Source organism: Gorilla gorilla, chromosome 11 (assembly GCF_029281585.2).
Source record: "Gorilla gorilla gorilla isolate KB3781 chromosome 11, NHGRI_mGorGor1-v2.1_pri, whole genome shotgun sequence".
Classification (NCBI taxonomy): Eukaryota; Metazoa; Chordata; class Mammalia; order Primates; family Hominidae; genus Gorilla; species Gorilla gorilla.
The window spans coordinates 70,911,085-70,934,832 of NC_073235.2; the positions used below are offsets into that span (position 1 = coordinate 70,911,085).

At 40.4% G+C, this 23,748-nt stretch overlaps 1 long non-coding RNA gene across 1 annotated transcript; it reads left to right on the top strand.

The window, feature by feature from the left end:
• Window positions 1–545: 545 nt before the first annotated feature.
• On the top strand, window positions 546–22,337 carry LOC129531896 (uncharacterized). The gene is made up of 4 exons (XR_008677345.2): window positions 546–697; window positions 5,293–5,454; window positions 6,178–6,356; window positions 22,149–22,337. It is a non-coding gene; the product is annotated as an uncharacterized lncRNA (long non-coding RNA).
• The last annotated feature ends 1,411 nt before the right edge of the window (window positions 22,338–23,748 follow it).

Below are 23,748 nucleotides of genomic sequence, written 5' to 3' on the forward strand. Positions count from 1 at the left end.
CACTGTCGTCAAACCCTCCGTAACTCCCCAGTGCTGTTCCTGTCCTTTCCAGTCTTGTCCTTCACCGACTCCCCTTGACCTTTCAGCTCTGGTGAACTTGGATTCCTAACCTTGCATTTGTTTTCCCCAGTTCAGCATTCTTAATATTGTCATTCCATATGTGTCTCTCGAAATCCTTCTCGTATCCCTACCTACAACCCTACCAACTTTCTCATCCTTCAAGACTTGATCAAATCTCCCCTCCTCTAAAGCCTCCTCAGAATCATCACTTTCTGCTCCAAAATCCCATGGTACTTCTCTTCTGTAGAACTAATTTGGCCAGCTAATTAGAGTGGGCATGTGCCATTCTTTTAGGCTGCTCCACATCTGAAGCCCTTTCCTAAGTTTGAGGGAAGCAGAGCCTGCCTATAGAAGCTGAAGAAGCTTGAACATTTTCCCAGCCTCCCCTGCAGTTAAGACAAGGGCACGTGACAGAAGCTGAGCCAATCAGATGCATTCAACCCACTTGGTTGTGGACGCCAGGGATGTGGAGAAGCAGAGACCCAGCAGTCGTGAGGCAGTTGAGGGTGATGCCTGTGGAGCTGCGTTTGGTTTCCTGAGTCAATGACGGCAGAAAGTCTAGCAGTAGTGGCAACTAGGCACACTGATTGGTCTGTGCTCTGTGGTAGGAGTGGCAAAGTCTTCACCAAACTTCACGGTGTGATATGGGGCATTGCTTATGGCTACTTATCTCCAAGACTGATTCTCCAGCTTTGCTGAAGGTTTAGGGCCAAAAATAGGAGATTTCAGCATAGTAACTGCTTAAAATGCAATACAAGGCCACTCTGGGAATTTCTTACTGCTTGTCTTTTTAGAAACTTGCCTCCAGCCGTGGTTAGTGGGCCTTCTTTCTTCCTAGGTTGTGCCCACAGAGGAATTTATAGCAATATTTTTGGATGTTGCAATGTTTGGGAGTCAATGCTGACATTTGGGAGAGGGCAGAGATACTAGTTTTCCTGCAATGTACAGGACAGTCACACACAATGAAAAATTATCTGTCATCTCCTGTCGTTTTAAAATGTCCCCAGGTTAAAAAAACACTGTTTATAATTATCTGAGTCTAGAATCTGACTCTGTTTTACATACAAAGACAAAATATTTGGGACTTTTTGAGGGAAGACTGCATTTGGTTTGGAGCTCCCCCAAGGGTCTTTGCTATTTAGAGATGTCACATCTTTAAAGATGGCAACGGTGCATGTGTTGTTGTCAAGGCAACACCTGAGGTTCAGAGCTTGAGTGTTACCCTCTTCATTTCCCAGATTCTGTGAGTCCCACAAGCATCTTACTCCTTCATTGTGTATTTTGTACTGTCCTCCTGGCCAAGCACTTGTATATGGTAGACATATTTTTATGTATTCCTCAAATTGGTTCCCTTTTATTTCTCCTTTATATTACCATTAGGAAAGTATATTCAATTTTTTAAGTTCATTTAAATTTTATTTCAAGATAGTCATGGTGACAGTCTAAATTACTTGTTATAAAAATGAACAAGTACCATGACCATGACCTTAAAGCCCTCTCTTATTTTCCCACAGTCTTTCAGCCTATCCCCTCCCAAACCTGTTACTAAAGATCCATCAGTGTGGAATTTTCAACGTTATTCAATTTTTTAAGATAAAATACTTTCCTTCCTGTTAGTTATATACATAAATGCCCTCAGAAAATGACTGTATTCTCACAACCATAACATCTTGGGTTAATATTGATTGAAAATTCAATGGCACCTTTCAAATGCTGATGAGAGGGGTTTTAAAACTATCAACTCTCAGGCTCCTGGGAACTCAGTTTCTCTCTAAGCTTTATTGGGTGTAAAAAGCATATAGTGAGGCAATCCACACTCTGCTCTTAATGGCCATGTGAGGGAAGAGAGCTTTGCTTTATCTCTCTGAATACTTAGAAGGATTTAAATATAAATTAGCACAAGATTTGAAAAAGAGAAAAGAAGTACCATCATACTCTATTTTTTCAGTTACCAATCATCAAATTACAGTTGGTGAACTTTTGGGCAGTGTGAGCTACTTGGCCTCGTGGTGAGAACACAAAAAGACTCCCCAGGACAAGGTGTCCTCAGCCAGCTCATGTGCATATTGCAGATGGAGCCTCAGTGTCCAGACAACAGTGCCTAAAGGCTTTCTTACTGGTTTCAGGCCTCCTCTTGAATGACAGTCATTCTGAGGATGACATTTTGGGGTTAGAATGCTCCTTGACTTTAAAAAACAAACAAACAAACTGAACCTTATCATATTTTACTAGTGGTCCTTGGCTGGTGACAATCTTCGTACTACATGTTTTTGCTGGAAATCAAAGTGCGTTAGTCAAATGCCCTTTCAAAACCCTATTATCTCAGCATGCAAAGCCAGCATCTGAGGATTTTCCACATTGAATCGACCGGTGTGTACTAAAAGATGTATGTATAGAAAAGGGGAGCTATGGTTTTAAAGAAGACTGAGTTTTCATCATTTTGAAACTGTATAAATTAACATGAGTTTCAAATCAACAGTCTGCAATTTTGATTTTATCAACTCAAGAATCCTTGACAGAAGATCTATGGGAGTGACAGAAAATGTTCTGGAGATTTTAATCAAGATGAGATAATGCATATAAAAGTGAACAGTGAAGTCCCACATAAAGTATTTTAGGATATGTTACTAATTTTCGTAGTCTCCAGGGCAATGTTTAATACAAATTTGCAAACAATACAATAAATATACTCTGAAGCTGGATTCTCATAGTTTAACAGCTGCTCATTGCAAAAAAGAAAAAACTGAAAATAATGGGCAACTTTTTAGAACATTCATTAATAACTTTTCTTTTAAAAAATGGATTTTACCTGTTTTATTTTGAGTCAACCAGATATAATCTGAGTGACCAAAAGGAATAGTTGACCAAAAAGAATAGTATTTTTTTTTCAAATATGTCACCTTTATATGCTGGAAATATTTGCTCAAGATGTGATTCAACTGCCTGCCACACTGGAGAGCTTTAAAGAATCCTTTTACATTGAAGTGTCAATTATTTCTCTGTTCTTTTCAGGCAGCTGAGTACCCTCTCATCATTGTCAGTTCATCTCATTTTCATTTTTTAAATGCTAACCAAGAAAGTGGCCGGGTGCTTTGTCTCTGTCTCCTTGTTTTCACAGCCCCCAGTGCAGTCTTTCTTTTTTGTCCTTGTCAGTTTCATAACTTTGACCTCAAGGATGTTTTTCAGCCCACAGAGCAACTTGCAGCTTCCCAGGCTCTGCTGTGCAAAAATGCTTTTCGTTTTGTGAGAACTACCTGTGCCTTGATGTGGTAGAGATACTTCCCTTCTAGAAATTCAGCATGGCACAATAACTTGTTTTCTTGACTTTCACACTGACTCAGACATTTATTAGGCATAGTACTCTAGCAATGTTGGGAAATACATAAAAGAGTTCCCCCATTTCTTGACCTTGAGAAACGTACATAAAATAAGATGGAAATAACACGTGCTGAATGCTATAGAACTGCTCCATCCAATAGAATAATTGCCAGTTAATTGGTTATTGAGCATTTGAAATGAGGTCTGAATTGAGATGCACCATTAATTGTAAAATACACATTGGATTTCAAAGATTTACTGAAAAAAATGCAAAGCATCTCAATTTTAAAATACTGATTACATGTTAATGTGATAATATTTTGGATATGTTGGGTTAAGTAATAGGCATATATTAAAATTAATTTCACCTGTTTCATTTTACTTTTTTTACGTGGCTACTAGAAATTCAAAATTGCATCTTTGGCTCACATTATTTCTATTAGGCAGCATTGTTATAGAAGTTTAGAGAGGAGTGGGGGAGTATGTCCTGTATATGTGGTAGGGCAGACACAGAGAGGCATGGTGGACAGAAAGCCATCTGAGAGGAGGTGACACTGGAGCTAAGCATTGAATGGTGGCAGCCTCTAGACACACAGAGTGGAGAAGGGATCTCAGCCAGCAGCAGAGAGGCAATGCTGTGTAATGGGCAAGGCAGGCTTTGGATGACATCTCAACTCTTATGATAAATTAGTACAGTGCCTAGAACAAGAAAAAGCACTTAATAAGCGGTATCTAATTTTACTAGGATGTGAACGTCAGCAAGGTTAAAGGATGATTTAAGGGATGTTAAAATGACATCTAACCTAAAAGTCATTTCCTTAGCTACTGTGCCAGAGACACCACCACCAAAGCCTTTCCTCTCCTTTCGCATCACTGCTTATAAAATAATGGCTTATAATCTGAATGAATCCCAGATTCTACACAGTACATATTCATGAGCAGAGGAAAAAAACTATACTTTCCAATTGATTTTCATTGTCCTTGTTCCATAAATGACTTTCTAACATTTGATAACCTTTTTTTTTGCATGTGGAAATAAAAGGTTAGAAGTAAAAATGGACCATTATCTTTCGTTTTCTGATTGAAATCCTTAATCACTGTGAACCTCCCCAAAATATTCAATGGTCCACATGTATCCACATCAAAATTATGGATGGCTCTGGAAACTAGACCAAACTCTGAGGATGACAGAGTGGCAATTACCAAGTGACGCAAGACAAGCTTGGCATATGGCCAAGTTCCCTGGCATTTGGCCAAGTTCCCATTAAAGCCATATGGATTTACAGAAGGGCTTTATGGCATGCTGATATCTTACTGAAATATTCCAGGAAACTAATATTAGATCAGCACGATAGGTTACTTGGAGGGTAACTGACTGGAGAGATCATTATAATTTCATACAGAAGTGAGCTTCTGTTAAAGACTGGTGCATGCCACCGGATGGTGGGCTAAGAGTTGTGAGGCCCCCAGACATGATAGTGGCCCCAAACAAATATATTCTCTCTTCTATCCTGAGGTTCTGGTTACAGGAGCTTTAAGATGGCCTTTTCTAAAGGAGTGAAAACAAAGTCTACACATGACTGTTGATTCGAGCACAAACCCCACAGGCAACTATCTTCTAACTTGGTTTCTCTTCCATTTCAACTTCTCTTTCCCCCAGTTATCTGTTAAGAGAGCCAGAAAAGGGTATATATTGACAGCCCCCATTCACCTCCAAGTTTTACCTTTAGTAGCTGCCTTTATAATAATAATAATATCTAACATTACTGAGCACTTACATATACTATTTGTTCAATCCTCATAATACCACCATGCATTAGATATGGTTTAATTTATTAAATTAATTTATTTACTAAATATAAATTTATTTATTAATTTATTTACTAAATATAAATTTATTTATTAATTTATTAGCTCTTACGGCTTCTGTGAGTCAGGAATTCAGATGAAACATAAGAAGTATAATTTATCTCTGCCCCATGAGGTCTGGCTCAGCTGGAGAACTTGAAGACTGCAAAGTTCTGAAGGCTCATTCACTCACGTCTGGTTGACGCTGGTTATCAGCTACGGGTCTAGGTGGGGATATCAGTTGGAACACCCACATGTGGCCTCTCCATGTGGCCTGGGCTTCCTCACACCATAGTGACTGGGTTTCAGTGGCAAATGTGTGTGAGTGTGTGTGTGTGTGTGTGAGAGAGAGAGAGAGAGAGAAAGTACCACGCAGAAGCCCTGGCTGGAAGTCATCACTTCTGCCACATCCTTTTATTGAGCCAGTTTCAAAGTTCAGCCCAGATTCAAGGGAAAGGAATACAGACCCCATCTCTTGATGAAGGAATATCAACATCACTTCATGAGACTAGCATGTGGCACGAAATATATATTGGTGCAGCTGTCTTTTGGAAAATATAAACTGCCACACACTTGTGTTTTATAGATGAAACACCAGAGGCTTAAAGAGTATAAATAAATTGCTTGTGATTATGCAACTGGTAAAAAGAAAAGCCAAGATAGGAATCTACTGGTGTCCAGAATCCATGCTTTAAAAAAAAATCAGTGTTATACTATATCCCACCCAAATTCTTTCCAGCTTTAAATTTTTAAAGAAATGATAAATTTAAAATAATAGATTTCAATTTCTATTATAGAAAGTATGCCACAGACTTCATAAACCTGGAGTGGGGGTGGTAATACAAGATCACGATTATTTTAATGTCCAAATTACAAGAGCTGAAGCCTCTAATAATTCAAGTCCTTGATCTTACCGTTTTCCCTAAAATTTCTTTCTCGCTATTTCTATAGCTCCTAAAGAGGTGTGTCTTATGTGCCTACAAACCTATCTGTCCTTTGCGAGACAGATACCCTGACTTTGTTTCCTCTGCCAATGGTGGGACTTCTGAGATCATCAGTGACAAGGGAGCTGGGTCTTCTCGCTACAGGAGCAGCTGGGGGAGCCAGAGGAGAACTGGTTTTGCACAAAGGTAGGAACAAAGACCAACTCTGAGCCACACTTTTTCTTGTCACCTAGGCAGAGAAGTAGCATTGCCTTTCCCAGAGAATGACAGGGTCCATGGAAGCCGATCCTTCCATTTCATTTCCACGTCATTCTCATTTCCTTTCACTGATGCTAATTTCTGTCTTTAAAAAAAAAAAAAAAAAAAAAAAAAAAGCAGCTGCCGGATGCGGCGGCTCACGCCTGTAATCCCAGCACTTTGGGAGGCCGAAGTGGGCAGATCATGAGGTCGGAAGATCGAGACCATCCTGGCTAACACGGTGAAACCCCGTCTCTAATAAAAATACAAAAAACTAGCCAGGCATGGTGGCAGGTGCCTGTAGTCCCAGCTACTCGGGAGGCTGAGGCAGGAGAATGGCGTGAACCCGGGAGGCGGAGCTTTCAGTGAGCTGAGATCACGCCACTGCACTCCAGCCTGGGCGACAGAGCAAGACTCTGTTTCAAAAAAAAAAAACAAATGAATCCACCCCATCCTATCCTTATGCTATCTAGGACAGGCCATAATTCAGCCTGGGTGTCCAAACTTACTTCTACAAGGGTTAGGAAGACTTATGTTTTTCCTTTCCACCAAAAAACTGCAACAAAGTCTACAGGGAAAGCTCAGCTCATAACACAAGAACTTATGTACCAAACATAACCTCTGACTTCTAGGGCTAAACACGGGTCTTCTGGTTATAGGTGACCTCACTTTGCTGCCAAAACAATGGGTGCACGTTTCCTTTTCATTTGGATGTCTCGAAGAACAGTGAGGTAGTTTTCCCTAAACAAAAGAGGAGTTAACTCAAAAACAAATTCTCTTTTTGTACACTGCTCAAAGCTGTGAAAAAAAAGTTTTCCCAGGCTTCTTTCTACTTTAGTGAGATAACAAGACCACAGCTTCAGAACTCTTTGCAAGAAGAAAAATTCTTGCTAAGATGTAGCTCAAATATGGGAGCCCAGCTGTGGGGGAGGTAGCAGAAGACTCTACATTCCACAGCTGGCCTTTCCCTCATGGGATTAGGATACTACTAGTAATAGTAGTGATAGTAATAATGAGGAGAAGGGGAAGGAGGAGGGGAAAAGGGAGAAGGAGAAGGTGCAGGAGGAGAGAAGTAACATGCATTGAATTCTTTCTAAGTGCTGAACACAGTGCTAAATGCTTTCATCTAGTTTCAACAGCTAGATGAGGTAGATACTGTTAGGCATGTATATGAAAAGATGCCATTTTTTTCAGATAAGGAAACTCAGGTTTAAAGATGTTGAGAGTTGAGAGTTGTCCAAGTCCACACAGCTTGTAAGACGTGAAGCTGGGATTTATTAATAGACCCAAGTATTTTTACTCCTGAACTCTTCTATAATTTATATCAACTGTCTCCAGCTTCAAATTAGCTGTTAGCTGTTGTTTTCCTAAGAAATCCAATTAGCCCAAACTTTATTAAACACTCACTGTGTGCACAAATCCACGCTAGGTCCTGGGATGATAGAAATGGAATAAGATCCTGTTCCTGCTTGAGGAAGCCAGGGGTTCAATAGGGAAGACAACATGCATGGTAGGGAGGGCTCTTAGGGTTCTCTGGGATCACCAAGTAGGGAGGGATTACTTCTAACCCTGATGTGATCTAGGGAAAATTCTAGAATGTGGTTTTTGCAATGGAAATAACTTATAAATACAATTTTGATAGGTAGAAAAGAAAAAAAGGGAAAGACATTCTAAACGGAGAAATCATATTAAGAAAAAAGAGGACAAATGGTCTGTTAAAATGCATGGTATGGAGAGAAGAAGGTTGAATTGTCAGGAGATGGATAGAAAGTTAGGTGGTTTGGGTGAGAGCCTCAAAAGATGGATCAGGAAAGAGAGAAGGGAAGTCAGTTGTGGTGGGCCCCGCTTGTCCAAAAGGAGTTTGGATTTGTCCTGTGGACAGGGAGAGCCATTCAGAGGCTTTTGTGCAGAGTGGCAGAATTATCTAGGTGTTTTCAATACCACGTAGCTCCTGTAACCCCCTCTAGCGGACAGGATTTTTGGATCCACCTTGCATACTTCCAAGCTGGTTGGGGCACCCCAAAGGGAGGGCCAGACTCATCTTTCACCTCCAGTGCTCTATTTCGTTTCCTTGGGTTGGATTTTTAGTGGCATTGGCTTTCATGTGGCTCTCATGTTACTTAGGTATATTCCAATGGTGGGGAAAAAGGCTGAGATTTGTGCTTACATTCTCAACCAGAGGCCAGATGGTGACCACTGGCAGCCATTCTCAGGGAAGGCAAAGGTTTCCAAGAGGGGAGAAAGTGTGTGGGAGAAGAGCAAATCCACTACAGTCCTGAAAGTGACCTGGGAGAGGGAAGGGTGGGGAGAAGGGTTATTTCACAGTTATAGCCTTTTCCTGGCCTCTTCAATTACATTTGCTTATCTTTGTATTTTTAGCTTTATACAATTGAAATAATTTCTCTTTATGGAAAGCCTAAGACATGACATTTTTCCAAATGATTTGTTATTCTTTTTTGATACTGTAGAGGTCTTCTTCACTGAGATCTATGAAGACACTCATCCTTGTTAAGTAGCCTTTGTGAGAATGGCCTGGAGTCCAGAAAAGTAATCGCTGCAATGCCCATATAATCTCTACCTTGGCTAACCTTGTAAAGCCTGAGCAGACGCCTCTGTCTGTGCTGCCGACTAGATTAGAGTAGGTGGAATCAGATATTGCGAGAAAATAAAGCAGGCTTTCTACCTCAGTGAAAATTTCTCTTTTCAAACTGACAACAGCCTATAAACTGTCTAATTCCGTGTGGGCTGCCATGCTTACCCTCAGGCGCTGAGTAGCTCTGGTGTGCAGCTTAAAAGTTAGTCCACCGGTCAAAACAGTTACTGGTTGACTGCTGAATTAGGGGGGTTATAGAAGGCATAGAAAACCATATCCTCATGTTTAAGTAAGTTAAGAGATAATACCTACATGCAAACCTATGCAAACTGTTCACCAAGCCTGTAGAAGAAACACTTTGACATTGTTTGGAAGAAGAGAGTAACTGGAGTGCAACTATGACTTCTGTACATTAGGAGGCAGGTCGGCCCAGGGGCCAGGGTAGACGCCTGCGCAGGGCATTTGGCCTAGACTTCCTAAGCTTACCACGTGCCTCAGATGTAGACATTTGACCCTACCAATGTAGGTCAAAATGGAATGGGTCCTAGAACTCCCGAGAATCACTGACAGCTCTAGAGGGAGAAGACATTCCTTATCAGCCTGAAGTGTATGTGCTAGTCTATACTACCCATTGTGCTCTATAATTCGTGTGTTTTAAATAGATTTCATAATTGTCTGATGATGGCACAATTATATTGCATTGTGTTTGTGTGTGTGAATGTTAATTAGGAAGTTTCTAAAATGGCCAGCTTGTAATTCTGTAGAGCCATTTTGTTATTATTTATTTTAATATACCAGGAGCCTCAAAGAATTAAAGTATGTTATCAGCAGCAAATCTGTACAGGTCTGCAGCAACCTCTATTCTTGCCTCCTCAGAAGAAAGAATTTAACTGAGGGGTGTAAGGCAGAAGGAGAGAACAAGGCAAGTTTTAGAGCAGGAGTGAAAGTTTATTAAAAAAATTAGAGCAGGAATGAAAGGAAGTACATTTGGAAGACAGCCAAGCTGGTGACTGGAGAGATCAAGTGTGCAGTTTGACTTTTGACTTGAGGTTTTATATGTTGGCATGTTTCCGGGGTCTTGCATTCCTTTTCCTGTGATTCTTTCCTTGAGGTGGGCTATCCGCATGTGCAGTGGCTTGCTAGCACTTGGGAGAGGAGCATGTGCAGTGCTGGAGTTGTACACATGCTCACTTGAGGTGTTCTTCCCCTACCAGCCAAATGTCCCTAGAAGGTCAAATGCCAGTTAAACTCTACCATTTTGCCTCTTAATCAGCATGCTTGAGCTCTCTGGCCCAACTCCGGAGATCTTATTGGGAAGCTGCTGATCACCAGTTTCGGGTTTTTTCTATCTATTAGGAGATTGCCTTTCCCTGGCACTGGCTGCAACCAATTATTATTTTAGAGAAACAGTGTAACAGCCACCTGACCATCACCTGATAGTTGCCTGACATTCCTGGTGGTGGTGGGGAGCGTTCTCTTGCCCTGCTCATGCCTGACTAGGTACCTACAAATGCAGCCTCACTTGACCTCCCTGCACTCTGAATATAAGGAAGTTATGGAGCTTCCTCAACTTGTCTACTCAGTCCCAGCCATAGAGGAAAACACCTCCAGGTTTGGAAAACTGGCGTGCATTAACATGAATTATATGTGTGTCAGTACTTAAGCTTGCCCATTTTAGGTCCTGCTGACTGAGCTGTCCATCTTTCCCTGAAGCAGTCTATAGCATTTTCTTTTCTTTTTTTAGTAATAAAAATTTTAAATATTTTATTAAAGAGACAGGTATTGCTATGTTGTCCAGGATGTAGTGCAGTAGCTATTCACAGGCACAGTCCCACTGCTGATCAGCCGGTGTATTAGTCCATTCCTGCACTGCTATAAAGACATACCTGAGACTGGGTAATTTATAAAGAAACAAGGTTAATTGGCTCATGGTTCTGCAGGCTGTACAGTTTTCTCCTTCTGGAAGGGCCTCAAGAAACTTACAGTCATGGTGCAAGGTGAAGGGGAAGCAAGCATATCTTACATGGCAGGAACAGGAGGAAGATAGACAGGGGAAGGTGCTACACAGTTTTAAACAACACGATTTTATGAGAACTCTATCATGAGACAGCACTAGGGGGATGATGCTAAACCATTAGAAACTGCTCCTATGATTCAATCACCTCCCACCAGGCCCCGCCTCCAACACTGGGGATTACAATTTGACATGAGATTTGGGTGGGAATTCAGAGCCAAACTATATCAGCAGAGGAGTTTTGACCTGCTCTATTTCCAGCCTGGGCCAGTTCACCCCTCCTCTGGCAACCTGGTGGTCCCCCATTCCAGGGAGTTTACCATATTGGAAGCAAGCTTAATGCAGACACCTGATCAGCATAGCACCCTGATCAGCATAGCACCCTACATCCCAGGACTCCTGGGCTCAACTAATCCCCCTGCCTTGGCCTCCTGAGTAGCTGGGATTACAGTTGCATACCACCAAGCCCAGCTTTGTAGAATTTTCCTGTTCTTAAAGTATTTAAGGGGTAGTCTATGAGCACTCGTTAAATCTACCAAAAATGAGAAGGTTCTGTGTGGAGACAGCACACATGAGGGTTGAGCTGAGAAGATTCCAGCCTAGGAAAATGAGTAACACTGCAAGTGTTGTTAGCTAATCCTGCCACATGCTCAACTTCGACTACACTTTGACTGATTCTGGCCCAACTCACCTAAGATGGCCAGTTTTAGTGCGAAAGTTTGCCTGTGTACGTGTGACTTTGGGTCCACACACAGTTATTCTGATTAAATACCTGAGGCCCGTGTTGCCTACACAGGATATCCAGCCACTGTCCTAGCTCAGCTTCCAGAATAAATCTTTATTGATTGTTAGAAAAAAGTAAGTTTCACATAAAAAACCTCCCAATAACCCTGCATTTCACTCGTTTAACAATGATTAACTGAACAGCCCCAGCTGCCAAGGGCTGCCCAAAGCATGGGGTAGAACAGTGACCAGGACAGGCCCTGCTGTCCCCAAGCCCACATGCTGTGGTGGGAAGACAAGAACAAACAAGTAAATAACTAAACCCACAAGAAGATTTCAGATGGCCATGAGCTATGTGAAGAAAATAACATAGGGTAATTTGATAGATTAGGTAGCAACTTTAGATTATATGGTCAGAGTTTGCCGCCAGAGGAAGTCATGTTTGAGCCCATGACTTGTACCTACATTTAGAGCTGAACATTTAGAGCTTTTTATTGTGTCCCATAACTATATAGAGCTCCCTGATGCAAGAATTCCAGAAGAAACAATAGTTACCTGGGTAATACTCAAGTCTCTTACTTAAGATAAATACTCTCATATATGCTTAATTATCTCTGAGTCCAACCAATATCCTCCGAGAATGTCTGATTTTTTCTTCTGTGGACAGGGCAGGCTACTTGCTTGTGGGGAAGTGTCAGGGTTGGCTGGCTGCTCCTGCTGGTTGGAGATTAGTTAGAATTGCCTGGTGTTAATCACAACTTTTTCCTTCCCTTCATTTTTATTGCTATAAAGACCTTTTTTTCTGGAAGGTTCTTTTATTTGAGGTATGATGAGATCAATGAAACCGATTTTGCAAACCACCAGTGGAGATTTGTCTTACTGTTTTATTGTGACATCTAAAGTCCTTTTCTCTGTTGCCACTGCCCTGTAGTCAATAAGTGGAAGAAATACTTTCAAAGTGGCTGTTGACTTAGTATCAATGTGTGGCCCACTGGTACTTAAAGATGCAGGGCATATTCAAGCTTTCCATAAGGGAATAATTAAACCACCGCAGGTAACAAAGAATTAATTTTGAAGTATATTAAGCACCCTTAATTAGCACATTCGAGTTTTGTTTCCCCACAGGGAAAATATTCTCATGGCAACTTGCCATGTCAGAGCTTCTAAAACTTCTCCCTAAACTTATAGCTGAAGCCAGTTTTACTATGCAAATGAGGACTGCAAAAGCCTTTTAAGCCAAATCATTCATAAGCATTTAAGAAGCTCCGGGGCCTCTGGATTTTGTTAATAATTCTGTGGCAATCACTGGGGAAGTCTTCTGAATATATAGCTGGTAAATTCAGAGTGCCTAAACCTAATAACCCACATCTGTGCAGAGTTTTGAAAGCTTGTTTTTTTCCCAAATCCTGATTATGCTGTATTTTAATGGCATTTTAAAGTTTAAGTGAAATTAGAGATCATAAAAATGCCAGACAAATAGATACATCTCAGCTTAGACACATCCATCACATGGAGTTGATCGTTTACAACATCACATGCAATTAGGGCAGCACAAGGTATTATAGTTTATGGGTCTCAGATTCAATTAAATGAGATCAATTAATCCTTTGGCATATTTACGATATGATTCTCCTATTAAAGTATCTATGCTACATTGAATTTAATTTAACAATGAAAGTGGGCTAATCTGTTTGGCTATTATGTAGATTAATATATTTTTTAATTTTAGGGGAAGACTTTAAAAATTATATGTGCTTTTCAAATATGAGCACGTAGAGATTACTTTCATATGTGTTAATGATTGCCAGGTAATGATTATTTTAGACTTAGATATGAACATTTGCCTAAGATGCACTTCTGAAGGCAACATTAATGATGAACGATTACTGCAAGGGAAAGTTACCTTTGAGATTCTACTCTCTTGGATCCACACGAGAATGGGCTTGAACTCTATCAACCATTGAGGGAAAGGAAGAATATAGTCTTTTGATTTAGCATCACTGGTTCTCAGACTTTGCAGAGTGATTTCTGGTGTTGAACTTCCCTTGATTAAAAATAGCACAGAAATGTTCAAAGTGCAAGGAAGGGAAGCTGGCAAGTAACAGGTACTGCCAATACAACTATATGGCCTGAACCCTTTAATTTTTTTCCCCCACTGAGATCCTGTAGGCAGCTAGGAACGTATGATAGGGCCTTTTGGATGCTTTAGGACTTGATGTAGGATAAAGAAAAAAGTGACTTATTTCTTTGGCTTTTAAAATTTCTCTAAGTTTTGAGCATGCTTCTGTCTGAGAGTAACTGCCTCCTGCTTTGTCTTTTCTTTCTCCATGTTTTCGTTTCATCTTTGTTTCATCTGCCCTCTAAGAGAGGAGAAACATAGGACAGAAGATGTCCTAAAGTATTAGTGCATTGCCCAGTTTGTGTTATTGGAGATTTGTGTAACTAGAAATTTTTGGGTAGCAGCAGAACAGGGCAGAAAAGGGCAAGAGGCTAGGCCATGTGTGCAATGCCAAGAAGTGTGATACCATGGGGATCTAGGCTTATAAGCAAACCTGCCACTAGGTAGAGACAGTAGGCAATAAAGGTTCTGGAATGCCATGGTAAGCCTTTGGTATGATTATACAAGCAATCAGAGGGCAAGAGGCAGACATATGTAAGGCAAGATGATTTAAGCATGAAACAGTAGACAGTGCCCTGATGACGACATCTTAGAAATGGGGATACTTCTGCCTCAGCTACATATCTTTTCATAGAATTTTGGTTGGACTATACAATCTAAAACAGCAGGCACTGTGTCTCTTTTGCTCAGTATTATATGTTTAACTCTTGGCATTGAGCTTCGTAAATATTTGTTGAATGAATGAATGAATTCTGAGACTGAAGTCCATCCTAGCACTGCAGCCCAGGATCTGTAGGTGAAACACAACTCCTCCACCTCTTCCTCTGCATCTTCCTTTTTCCTCCTCCTTCTCATCATCAAAATGACTGACGCCACTTTTTACTGAACACTGACCACGTGCCAGGTGTTACACTATGTGCTTTACATTCATTATCTTATTTGAAACTTACAACAATTCTACCGGGTAGGTGCTGTTTTCTTTGAACCTCTTTAATAGGGATTGAGGCATAGAGATTTTTACCTACCAATGGTCACATAACTAGTGATTAGGGGCCCTTACTCCAAACACAGGCATTTGACTTGAGAACCCATGCTTTCAACTGTTAAATTATACTGTGTTCTCTGTTAGCCACAGCACCAAGATATGAATCCATTTAAATTGAGATTTCTCAGTAGCTCTTTTGAATATCCATGTCCCACTTTGAAGTTAGACCTGGCCATGTTAATTGCTTTGGCCAATAAAATGTGAACAGGAGAAGCAATGTCACTTACGGGTAGAAGCTTTAAGCACCAGTACATGATTTATCATGCTTCTTGTTTCTATAATGGTAATCATGAAAGTGCATCCTGAGATGATAGAGTTTTTGCCACCCTGAATCTCTGATTGATTAAAATGAGACCCCTGATGATCTACACTGGACATGTAGTATGAATGAGAAACAACCTTTTCATGCATCAAGCCAGAGAAAGTTTGTTTTTTTCAATTCTGTGGCACAGCAGTGCTTATTCTGATATAGATGTTCCTCATTTTTGCCCCCTTCAAATAATCTAAATTTGTTCCAGAGATGCCTACTGAAGGACATTAGTCATTCTCTAAGGATATAAATGTGTGTTGAAAGAATTTGTTTAAAATTACTCAAAGATCCCATATGAACTTACAAATTAAGTCATTATATGATGCTATTACATAAGGGTATAAAATAATCTTAAAATGTAATTTTAATCTTATTAAAATAATCCATTTTGGTTACCTTCAAATGATAGATCAATAATAGTTTAATAGTATTTCTTTGTACTGCTTCCTGTATCTCCTTTTTTATTGTATTTTCTTGCATGCTTTTATTTTTCTTTTAGGCTCTTAATCTCCTCCCTTTTGAGATGGTTAATGAAAAGTCTCTGAGGATGAGAAAAGCATCCCTAGAATAAAATTGCTGAACAGGATCAACTTCAAAAGCATGCAGATTAAAATTTCCACATCGTGGGCACATGAAAAAGGAAATTATTAGGGTACATGTCTTCCTCCCAACAGAAGGAGTTCCAGATTCTGTTTTGTATTCCTGCCCTCCTTTCCATGGTGTTTTTTTTTTTTTTTTTTTTTTTTTTTTGAGACGGAGTCTCACTCTGTCGCCCAGACTGGAGTGCAGTGGCACGATCTCGGCTCACTGCAAACTCCGCCTCCTGGGTTCACGCCATTCTCCTGCCTCAGCCTCTGGAGTAGCTGGGACTACAGGTGCCCGCCACCACGCCCGGCTAATTTTTTGTATTTTTAGTAGAGACGGGGTTTCACTGTGTTAGCCAGGATGTTCTTGATCTCTTGACCTTGTGATCCACCTGCCTCGGCCTCCCAGTGCTGGGACTACAGGCATGAGCCACTGCGCCCGGCCTCCATGGTGTTTTACATTAACTCCAAAATATTAAAGGGAACTTAGTTGATGTCTATTTCCAAGTCACTTTTACAAAGGAATACCTCTTCCCCCACATGTCTAACAGTTAAACCTCTACCTCAACACTTCACATGACAGGACATTTACTGGTTGATGTAGCTGCTGACTCATTTTTGGCCAGCTTTGCACATTTCTTCTATGAAGATAAAATTAGCCTTTTAGTTACATCAGCAAATTGTCCTAAAGTCTGCCCTCTCCACCTATAGAGACTAGGTAAAATTGCACCCCCCAAGAGACCTTACAATATTGGAACACACATATCAGGTCTCCCAAGAATCTTTTATTCTCTAGTTTCTTCCATGGTTCCCAGGATAACTGGAATACAGCTGTCCCTGTGGATCCCACCTATTCCTTACACATGGCTCAAATTCAGTTTCTTGGTCTCCTGAGATTCAAAATCCAGCTTTATAATTTTTCTAATTTTCTTCGGGTTACATTCTCTAATTTGCTTGTTTGTATAAACTGCCAATATCAAAACCCAGTCTCTTTACAGGTTTCCACAAAATGACACTGGAGCTAAGCAGTTTGTGTTTAAGATGTTTATAGTAGGTTTGTGGCAAAAACATCCTGAAGAATCCCACAGTAGATGCATGGGCTTCTGAAACCTCCCTCCATCCCCTTATCTCTCCCTTCCTTACTTCGTTCCTCACTTTCTCTGCCCAGTAAAAGCTAATTCTTCTATTCATCTCAGAAATAACAGTCACTCATTCCCAGATTTAAAAGGCTCAGCCTACCTTAAAGGTAGATTATTTCAACAAAGTCTGGGTCTTCTTTTCCTAAAACAATGAAATGTTCACCAATTTGTTACAATACATAATAACAATAACTTCCTCCTTTTAAATGTTAAACATGTTACATTATCTCATTTAATCTTACTTTAAGCCCAGGTGGTAACAATATGATTCCCTAGGTTTCAAGAGCTGGAGTAGATTTTATAAGGAAAAATACATTACTACTGGCAAAATCCGGCCCTTAAACCTACATTTTCTTTTTAACTCCAAAGTTGGTACTCTTAACATGGTTACTAAACATCTCCTCAGGATTTCCACATCCTTCACCATTGTGATTGTTATTCATTGGATAAATTCCATTAAAACAAAAAGTGTTCCTTTAAAAATATGGTCTCCTAAATGAATACAGTCTTTAGCCATGAACACAAGGAAGTAACTGAAGTTTGCAAACACTGGCCAATAGATAAAAAGAAGGAAGAAGAAACGAGAATTTGAATCCCTGTAAAATCTTCAGTTCATGAATATTTTCTTTTACCTGGCCTGTTTATTTTGTTTCCTGTCTGGCTCCTGAAGTCATCTGAGTTTGCAATCCCTACTTTTAAATAACATGGCACATTCTTGGCTTCCAAGGATTTGATAGTTACAGTTATAATCCTTCCCGAGCAACCCAATAGGTCTATGACTTATGGTAACTTCTAACCTTGCTGTGGAATGAATATGAATTGCCTGTCCTCTAAAACTACTGTTTGGCATAAAGTAATTCAGCAAATGAGTGCGCCTAGAAAACTACCCAGCTTCTACATATGACATGACCTTTCTATTCTCTATTTGTCTTTACATTTTTTATTCTATACAGAAAACTATATGCTATAAGGTCATTCATGTTCTGTAGAATTCATGAAGATCTTAGAGTTTAAACTTCAGAAGTTTCCACTTTTCTCTGAATCAACACTGCTGATTGATGATTTCTATGATGCCTATCTGTTAAAAAATTTTTCAAGATTGGGAGCAGTGGCTCACACCTGTAATCCCAGCACTTTGGGAGGCCAAGGCAGGCATATTACCTGAGGTCAGGAGTTTGAGACCAGCCTGGACAACATGGTGAAACCCCATCTCTACTAACAATGCAAAAATTAGCTGGGCATGGTGGCAGGCACCTGTAACCCCAACTACTTGGGAGGCTGAGGCAGGAGAACTGCTTGAACCTGGGAGGCAAAGATTGCATTGAGCCAAGATTCCATCACTGCAAAAAAAAAAAAAAAAAAAAAAAACCCAAACCAAAAAAAATTCAAGTATAACTGACCAAAAATAGCACAAAATTCATCCGAACTCACTAGGCAAATGGTTGATAATTCTGCAGGCAAGTTAGACTTTTGTTGTTGTTGTTGTTCAGAGGCAAGGATTCCCTGGGTGACATGGAGTATAACTCAGAGATATTCCTAATATCTTCATGTAGGAGTGATTAGTCAAATACATAGTGCTGTGATTTGTTCAAGGTGATGATACTAGACGTGAATCCTGTCATTGAATTCTAGATCCATCTATCCAACACAAAAATACTATTCCTATTTTATAATTTGAAAACTAAGATGATTTTGCTGGGCTTTGCAAGATCATTGTCTTTATTAACAGATTTTCTCATAGTCATAGGTGTGAAAAATAGAATGGGTCATTCTGTGAGGTAGTGAGCTTCTTGCCATCAGAGATGTTTAGTCATAGCTCAGATGATCACAAAAGATGAATTGTACTCATTGGTATATGAGGTCCCTTCCAGTCCTGAAATTCTTTTTCTATATAAAGTCAATAATTTCAAGCAATATTTCAGGTTATTTACTCTTCCCATAAATTGGCCAGATAATTGCTTTTCTGTTTCTCTTTGATTATAAAAACCTTTGCATAACGGAAAGTAGAACTTAGGCATTCTGGCTCATAAATCTAAATGTGTCCCCAAAAGTTTGTGTGTTGGAAATTTGATTGCCATTGTGGCAATATTAAGAGATGGACCTTTAAGAGATGAACAGGCCATGAGGGCTCTGCCCTCAACTGGATTAATGCTGTTGTCTTGGGCGTGGATTAGTTATTGCCAAAAGTGGATTCGTGATTTTAAAAAGGGGTAAGTTCAGCCCCATTCATCTCTCTCTGTCTTCATATGTGCTTGCTTGTCATGTGATCCCTTCTGCCATGCGATGACCCTCACCAGATGCCAGTGCCATGCTCTTGGATTTCCTAGCTTCCAGAACCATGAGCCAAATAAACTTCTTTTCTTGATAAATTACCCAGTCTTTGGTATTATGTTATAGCAGCAGGAAACAGAAAAAGACACCTGCCCCCTAAATGCTATTTACCTATATGTATATGCAGAGAATGCCATCATTGCCGATTATGTCTAGCAGGTGGTTGAACATATGCATAAAGTTACAGATATATAACTAGGTGAATTTAATCTCTAACTGGATAGCCCACAGTCAGATCAACCTAGCTGTTTCTCACTTTTCTTTGGTAGTCTTGCAACACATTTGGCATGGTTAAAATTTTAATGTGATTCTAACACAACATTAATAAGTTGAAGAAAGTTGCAAGGGGAACATTAACATTTAAATAGATTTTGATTATTAGAGAGAAGTCAGAAAATCTAGCCAGTGATTTGGTTTAGTGAGAAATACCAGAGTAATTGATGGCTGTCAGTATTAGAAAAGATTTTCCAGAGGTAGAAACTGTCAAGATAAAGGAGGGAGGAGAAAGATCTTCAACATCGGACATGGTTGTATGAAAGAATGCAAACATAGGAGGGAGCAAGTCCTGCTGGAGAACTTCCAGCAATAACATGTACTCAATTCCCGTCTGGGTTACAGACCTTAACTCAGCCTAACTCCAATGCTGTGAGTTAAATACTCATTTCCTTATGTTAAGATGGCAGGAGAGGCTGCGTTTTCTGCACTGCTATCAGTGATCTTCATATTGTGGGGCTAAATCCTGCTTATTTCTTGCCCAAACCAGTCCTCCCCACCTCCCACTCAATATTGTATAAATGAAAACTCAAGAGATTAGTACATGGACCACAAAAATGAGTGTAGATTTAAGACAGTTTTGCCAACCACAGCAAGGAGGTTTTACACTTATGAAAAACAACTGTACAAATAAAATTTAGCAATATTTCCATATTATTCTCAGTGACAACCAGGTTCCTTTAAAATCAATGAATTGTGTGTTTAAACTGAGTGCTTACCTTTAGTATTTTCCTGGTGTTTTAAGCAACAAATAACTTTTATTTGTATATATTTTTAAAACCTACAATAGTTGAGTGTGTATTGTGTACCAGGCATCATGCTTATTGCTATGATCAGAGATAAAATACAGTTCTCACTAAATAAACAGAAGTATTCCTTTGCCTCATCCTAAAGGCCATTTGTAATCTGGAGTGCCAGCAATGTTTTGTTTATTGTCCTTCAGCAAATCTTCCTCACTTTCTACCTTTGATCATGCCTTTTCAAATCTTACTTATTCTTTAAAGTCTGATTCATTTTTGTGTCTTCCTTGAAGTTCCCTTGATCTCTTCAAAACAGAATGTCTCCTTCCTCCTTTGAGCAGGAAGCGCTTCTTGTCTGCAGTATTTGCACACTTGTCACATACTGTTGAGGGCCATCTTCAGTGGTGTTGGCATGTATTGGTATCTAGCTTTTCATGTGAGCACATCCTGCTCCCCAAATAGCTTTTATGTTCTTTTTGTAGAACAAGTACTATATAAATTTGTGTTATGCAACCCATAGTGGAAATTCATCCAAACTTCTGGCTGATCTCCTGCATCTAAAAAGTGGAGATTGCAGCTGGGCGCGGTGGTTCACGCCTGTAATCCTAGCACTTTGGGAGGCCGAGGTGGGCAGATCACGAGGTCAGGAGTTTGAGACCAGCCTGACTAACATGGTGAAACCCTGTCTCTACTAAAAATACAAAAATTAGCCAGGTGTGGTGGCACGTGCCTGTAATTCGAGCTATTCAGGAGGCTGAGGCAGGAGAACCACCTGGGAGGTGGAGGTTGCAGTAAGCCGAGATTGCGCCACTGCACTCCAGCCTGGGCGACAGAGTGAGACTCTGTCTCAAAACAAAACAAAATAAACAAAAAAAAGTGGAGACTGCTTACAATGTGAACTCAAATTAAGACCTGGGTGTGGACCTGAGAATGAGAGATAAAGCCCAGCTTTGTTGATATTTTCCAGTTGCTTGGAAATCAGGGTGTATTCTCAGGTGATGTTTTCTATTCAGAAAACAAAGCATGCTTTCCTAATATGCAGTGTAACTGGTGTCACTTCCCCTGAACACATTTTTTTTCTCCCCTTTTCTCTTGCCTTGTCCCTTGTATTTACCGACCAGCTACTTACTTTCTCACTGGGCTACATATTAGTCTGATGCATAAATTGTATTTTGGTTTCGTGGGGCACCAATTAGAAGTCTTTCCTGTACATTTACAAAGTAGCTTTCTTGGGAGGTATGCTGTGCTATCCCCCTCCTGTGACTAACTTCCCTGGGGCCTCAGCCGAGCTCAGGATAGTGTTAAAGAAATGTACTCTTGCTGTGCACAGTGGTATGCACCTGTGGTCCAGCTATTTGGGAAGGAGGCTGAGGCAGGAGGACTGCCTGAGCCCAGGAGTTCTGGGCTATAGTGCACTATGCCAAATGGGTGTCTGCACTAAGTTCAGAATCAATATGGTGACCTCCCAGGAGCAGGGGATTACCAGGTTGCCTAAGGAGGGGTGAACTGACCCAGACTGGAAACTGATCAGGTCAAAGCTCCCATGCTCATCAGTAGTGGGACTGCACTCCAGCCTAGGCAACATAGTGAGACCCCATCTCTCAAAAAAAAAAAGACATGTGCTCTTACAGTAATGTCTTGGATAGTGGGATTTTTTGCAAATTGAAATAGCAGCAACTCAACCCAAAAGCAGAATTTATCAAGCTATGAGGCTGTTTCACAGAACCTAAGGATGAGAAGGTAGTTGGCCCCTAGATATTAAATGGAACCTGGAGCTCCAATGCCAACAGGACTCCCTGTGTGTCTCTTACCTTTAACTCTACAGGTCTTAACTCTACAGGTCTGCTTTATTTTTTTTCTCTTGTTGTAGACTAGCTTCTGCTTTTTCTAGCTGTGTAATGAAGCAAGGGGGCCAACAGCTTCTGAGTTGGAATCCTTGAATCTAAGCATCCAGAGAAAGACTGTCTTGACCCGACTCACAACACCTGAGAAAGGCTTTTATTGCCATGTTAGGCCAATTGTCCATCCCTGGATCAATAAAATGTGATCATATTTGGAATGATAGTTTACTCTAATATGTTTCTGGCGTAAACGTTTAGATGCAAAGTGGTAGGAAGGGGCATTGGCTGGAGGAGTTCTACTAGACAGATGAGGAGTAGGTGTTTGCTGAACTGTACATGGGTATAGAGAGGAATAGTTTACAAGCCCTTTCTCATATGTTATCTTATGTGAGCCTCATGACAGTCAGTGACAGAGGCAAGACAGGTACTGTTGATGCACAAATCACACAGGAGGGTATTAACACGCTCTTAGAAACAAAGGAACTTATGGAAGATTCATAGAAAGTACTAAATCCTCCTTTTACTGTCCAACAAAACTCACCCTTCAAAATGTTCCTGAAATCCCACCACCTTCTCAAAGTTGATGAATGGGAGAGCCACATTATCTTTTGTTCTCCTATTTAGCTTCTAAGTTCCAGGGAAGTGTAGTTTCAGGGAAGCAGGAATGAGAGAAAAGGAGAGTGAGATGGGAAAGAGGAGAGGAAATATAAGGGGGTGAATTACTGAGTGGGTCACAACCTTGAAATAAAATGATGGGTTTGTATCAGGGGATTATTTTCAGAGAGGCTGTTTGAAGCCATTGTGTGTGTCCGAGGGGTAGGGAGGAAAGGAATAAAAATGTACTTACTGTCTTCATTGCCCATGATCAAAGTCAGATCCCAGGGCATTAACTCACCAACAGTATTATACATGCTTGGGGACATAGAAGGAGCTGCTGGAGAGCACAGAAGCTATGGAGTAGGAAGCAAGGTACTATCAGGTCATACAGGAAGGAGTGACATGAGAAACCAGGGGTAGTCACAGAAGAAGTCTGGCTGGCCCAGAAGGCCAGGCTCTGACGTGTCATGACATGTCATGACATGACTTTCGGACACAAAGGTGGTGAGAGGTCTTAACAAACCTCTGTATATGGCCTACGAGAATGCAGCTGGTGCCAAGGCATGTTCCAGTGTTACTGAGAAGCTCACCACATGGTCTGGAGTGGTGATGGCGACTTCTACTCCCAAATGAAGACTCACTTCAATGACACCTCACCTCCCTCACCCCAGAATTGACCAATTCCTTCTTTATGCCCACACTCTTCTACACACGAGTCTAACATGGATATATAAATATTTAACACAATTATTCAGGTTTTTTTTCTTCTCCTTGAGAAGACTTTTTGGGGTTGGAGTAATGTTGATTCATTTATTCAATAGTTTATTGAGTATCTACTATGTGCCAGGCAGTTTTTTTTTTAAGTGCTAGGAATAGAACAGTTGATAAAATAAATACAAATCTTTTAACTTTCTGAAGCTTACATTTTAGTGCATGTGTGTGTGGACGATTGATGAAGATATAGGTACAATATATCTTGTGTTGACGGTGGTAAGTGTCTTGGAGAAAAACAAAGCAAGATAGGAAGAGTGG